Source organism: Mastomys coucha, unplaced genomic scaffold, assembly GCF_008632895.1.
Source record: "Mastomys coucha isolate ucsf_1 unplaced genomic scaffold, UCSF_Mcou_1 pScaffold17, whole genome shotgun sequence".
In the NCBI taxonomy this organism is placed as follows: Eukaryota; Metazoa; Chordata; class Mammalia; order Rodentia; family Muridae; genus Mastomys; species Mastomys coucha.
Genome location: NW_022196899.1, coordinates 26,045,439 through 26,050,419, shown reverse-complemented (window position 1 = coordinate 26,050,419; position 4,981 = coordinate 26,045,439). Strand labels below are relative to the sequence as shown.

At 45.9% G+C, this 4,981-nt stretch overlaps 1 protein-coding gene across 2 annotated transcripts in view; it reads right to left on the bottom strand.

Moving 5' to 3' along the window:
• Positions 1-2,313, bottom strand: part of Pik3ca (phosphatidylinositol-4,5-bisphosphate 3-kinase catalytic subunit alpha) — a 71,396-nt gene extending 69,083 nt beyond the window's left edge. For both annotated transcript variants that reach the window (XR_004120422.1, XM_031376565.1), the window contains exon 1: positions 1,876-2,313. The gene's annotated coding sequence lies outside the window, so the exon portion shown is untranslated. The remainder of the gene's footprint in view (positions 1-1,875) is intronic.
• Between the last annotated feature and the right edge of the window lie 2,668 nt (positions 2,314-4,981).

Sequence of the window (4,981 nt, the reverse complement as noted above, 5' to 3'; positions counted from 1 at the left end):
TAAAAAAAAAAAAAACAGACTTTCTAAAAACCCTACTTGACTATACCTTACACAACAAACTATCATATTCTAAGATTTCTGAGGTTGGATAAATTTAAAGATCCTAAGTATTTTTGTGAAGGGGAAATCTTTCATGATGCTTCATAAACACTTCCTTTAAAGATTCTCCCACTCTGGAATTTGAGATATAGAACAGTAAAATAGAAAGAACTGATCCTTTTAATGCCACTCAAGCTACTAAAGAGATCAAATAGGATTAAGTTTGCTCTTTTCAAATAAACAGACCAACAGAGCAAAGGCTCTGTACATGACTGCAACTGTTTAAACTCTGTTCAGTAGAGGAAACTAAAACAGTAAGCTGTCTTTAAGAAGTTATCACCGCCTACTGACATGAGTATTCTCTAAGTTTAAATGGTTTTTGAAGGGAATAGTGATTGGGGCTAGAGGACCTTATGGCTGGAAGGAAGCAAGGCCTCTAGGACCCCCAGATGCTGTTGCCAGTCTTCTACAAATCGAGCTCCCAAGAGACTACTCTCTCACAAACTCACAGCTCTACTATCTACCTGTACTCAAATGGCACATCTTTAACCTACACACAACTTACTTGAAGTTTTAAAAACCTTAGATAAAGTCAATGTTTTTGTATCTGTGTATTCATCTTTCAATTCCTTCCACTTGAGCAGGCATACTTTGAAGCATTATGCTGTCACCAATAAAACAGTAACATGTGTTACCTTATTTCCCTTCTGATGGGGTACCATTTGTTTCAATCACTAGTTCTGTAATTTTTTTAAATGGGCAAGTACTATTTTGAAAAATGAACAATTTTTTTTAAAAAAAGATATGGATGATTACATATTTTCTATTGTCTCCCTTAAAAAAAGTCCCACAACACGAGGTGGAAAAAGAAAAAAAAAAACCCTAAAATTCAACAAAACTGACACCCCAAAAAAACAAAACCAAACGCCAAACCAACAGTACCCTTTCAGATTTTGACTGAGGATACAGCAGAACAGTTAACCTGGCAATTAAAAATTTCCAGAACACGTGATGTTTATTTAGACCGTGATCTACGCTGTCAACCAGAACCCAACGCTTTAGTCTGAAACAAAAATACCTTACAACTTGAATTCACAAACATGGTGGTAAATTCTTGGATTGCAGTTGCAGTGGGAGCCCACTAATCAAAACACCCTGTTTTGATTTGTCCAAATTAATTTAGCAACACAGTATCTTTTATTTTTATTTATTTATTTATTTATTTATTTTTGGCCCAAGACTTTTCCTACAACGGATCATTAAGCACACAGATTCGACATCACACGATGTCAACAAATACCGAGAGGCTAGCTTCCAATATGGTCCAAAGTGGTTCAAAAGTTGCAGTGGCAACGGCCGGACCTAAGCTACCTGGGCTCTACCCAAGCCGGTTTCCCCAGGGTCCCGGGAGCCCACGCCCCGCGTGTGCACAAAGGCGCAGTGGAGACACGAGCTTTGGGCTGCAGTCTACTCTGTTCCCCACAGACGCAGGCTGCACAAGCCCTCCGCTCGTCCTCCATCTACCCACGTAGAGCGGAGGCTGACACCGTCCACGAGCGGCAGAAGAGGCCGCACGGTCCCCGGATCGCAGGGGAGGCACGGAGAAGACGCGCGCCCGAGAGCCGATACCCGGCTCCGGGAAGGGAGGCCCGGCAAGAGTGAGGGCGGCGGGGCTAGCCGATACCCGACCCCGGGGCGTGCGGCCCTGCGTGCCCTTCCCCGCCTCCCCGCGACAGCGCGATGGAGGAGGACCGGGCGGAGGCCGGGTACGAGGAGAGGGGCCGGGAGCCTGCCCGCCCGCCCGCCCGGAGCCCGCCCTCCCGGCCATCTACTCACGCTCCGGCTTCTCTAGGCTGCGCGGGTCCCGCCGCATCGGGTCCCGGCCCCGCGGGCGGCGGCGGCGGCGGCGCCGAGGGAGAGGACAGCGGGCGGCGCGGCGCCCGCCTCCCGGGCCCTCTCCCCCGCCGCTGCGGAGCGGCCCGGCCGGGCCCGAGCGCTGCCTCGCCGGCCGCCCCAGCCCCAGCCTCGGCCGCCGCGGCACCGGAACTGCCGCTCGCTCGCCTGCTCGCTCCGCTCGGCGCCGGCTCCGCCGCACGCCCCCACCCCCGGCTCCGTTCGCCGGCGCCCGGGCTCTTTTTCCTTTTGTTTCCAGAATAAACTTTATTGGTCTCTCTTTCCGCTCACATCGTGTAAACAAACAACGAACTCTTCCCCACCCCCTCGGCTCCCCCCTCCTGGGGCAGAGGAGGGTGAGAGCTGAGGCGGGGCCGAACTTGCAACGCCCCGGAAACAGATCTGCGAGGACCGGAAGAGAGGCAGAGAAGAGGCCGGACAGTGTGTGAATTCGGGAACAGTGAGTCACTGCGCCTGCGCCCTGCTCTTCCGCCCCAAGTGGCAGTGCGACTCAGCGCTGCTGCAGTAGCTCACACTGTGGTGTCATCCTGAGACGGCCGACGTGTCAAGCCTATTAGTTTCTTCCAGCGACAGTCTGTCTTGGGAGAAGCAAGCAGGAAAGTTGGGAGCGAGGGGTTCCCAAAGAGAAAACGAAAGGAGGGCAAGATGAAGGACGACTATCCCGATTTTAACAAGAAGTCTTTTGCAAACACTGGTTTAAATTGTAACCCACTCCGATAGCCCTGTGCAGTTTTTAGACTTACTTTGCAGAGACCTTTGCCTATGACCAATCTTTTTTCCTTGTATCCCAGCTATAGAAGCTGTGTTGCTTTTTCATTTTTGAGGCTTCAAAATAGTTATGCTGGCTTCAAGTTCGGTTCAGTGGTGATTTGGTACTGCGTAAGCTATTAATCTCTTTTGGTTGAGAGGAATGAGATATGTTGAGTTTTTAACGATGTAATAATCTCAGTAATCCCAGCACTCAGGAGCCTGGCGGATCTCTGAATTCCTGAGTTCCGAGGTCTAGTCTGGGGGGGGGGGGGGCGCAACAAACAGACAAACAAGACAGACGGTATTCTGCATTTCTCTCCTACAGGTCTTTTATCATATTGAAAAAGCCTAAGGTCCAGAATCGAAGTAAGCCAAGTCCGGCAGTCTAGTGCCCCCTGGAATTTTTAGAGTAGAGGACCGGAAATAACACACTGGAAACTGCCACGCGTCCTCAACCATGTCATTCCTCTGTGTTTCACTGGACTGTCTGTATTTCCCGTTTTCTTTCTTTTCCACCCTAAGGCCTTGTTTTCATCTCACATTCCAGGGAATCTGCGTTTTTAAATATTTAACTAGTCTTGTCCAGCAGTTTCAGAACATCCTTATCCCTGGTCAAGGAGTTAAATAAAACCTTGAATTTCATGGTCAATCCTAGGACCTAAAAGCATCATTACTTAAACCATGTTTTCTGAGCGATATTAATAGATAGTACGCAGTGAAGAAATTTTAGGCTGGAGATAGTTTGCTATCTAAAATTTATCTTTTTATATATACTAATTACATTATATGATAGCATATGTCATAGAAAATCCCCTTTGGGATACTTAAGTGCATAATACTTTACCTTGAAGTGAATACTATTTGTTATTTAATTCATAGTTGCTACTTTTGGCCTTATCTTGTGACCACTGATGTTACACATCTTACTTTAAAAGATATTTCTAAGTTTTGGGTTTTTTTTGTTTTTGTTTTTTGTAAAGCTAGGGGCCAAACTGTGTAGGGGACTTTATGTATGCTAGCAAGTCCTCTACCTCAGAATTACAGCCTCAAATTCTGTCTGCAGTATTACTAAATGTTTAACATATATTACACATCTGTGGGATAAAGTCATTAAAACACTCAGAGAGAAATGCTCTAGAGGAAGAGGAAAGCTATTTATTATTATATTATTAGACTGGGAAGCAACCAAGACCAAAGTACATCAGAGTTAAATAATTTCACCATAATTCTTCCTTTATTAGAATTAACTTATTTGTTTATTTACATAGAGACAGGATCTCAGTATGAGACCATGGGTTGACCACTGTCTCAGCACAGTCTTTCTGCTTCATCAGTCCGAATGCTGAGAGTACAGGTGTGAAACACCACACCTGGTTAATACCGTCCTAAGCATTCTGAGGCCGAAATGTCCACAATAAAGCTATTGTTTCATGCCAAATCACTGAAATTATGATCATAGTTATTTGTTTCTGGATTTTTTTTTTTTTTGACAGAATGCCTTAGTAGCTCCTGCTGGCCTTGAACATTCTGTACTTCTGTGGATGACTTTGAAATGATGGACCTTTGGCTTCTGCCTTCCAAGTATGGGGTTATAGACAGGTACAATTATTCTTCTGCCTTTGGATTTACTACCATTGCTGAGGTGATGATTCACATTGATTATGAATTTCACTGGATTAAGAAACACCTATGGAAACTGCTGAGACTCACCTCTGGGTGTGTCTGGTGGCATTTCCCAAGACAAGTAGATCAGGAAGGCTCTGAACAAATCAATGGATTAATCCTTTGATGGATTCATAGCATAATGGCAGTGCTGGGAGGTGGTGGTAGGGAAATGGTGGGGCTCAAGGCTCAGTGGGACAAAGTAGATCAGGGAGGTTAGGGGAAGGTTCTATCTTGTCCTGGTCTCTTCCTATATTTTCCTCTCTCTGCTTTGAGCTCCAAGAAGTGAGGAATAGTCTACTACATTCCAACTTTCATGATGTTCTGCTCAAGCTACAATAAGCTACAATAAGCCGATTCCTTCGAAACCATAAGTTAAAATCTGGTGCTATGGGGAGGTACTGGACCTACTCGGAGGTGAAGCCTAGAAATAGGAAATTAAGTCACTGAGGGAATGTTCTTGAAGATGATATTGTGCCATGTGTCTTGAAGCTGGATCCTGGAAACCTGACTGGGAGCAAGAGGAGATTAAGAAAGACAGACAGGTATAATGTGGGAAGCCCTGCTGTGCTCTCGGAGATTCTCAAACCGAAACTACAAGTTGACAGCTAGTCTC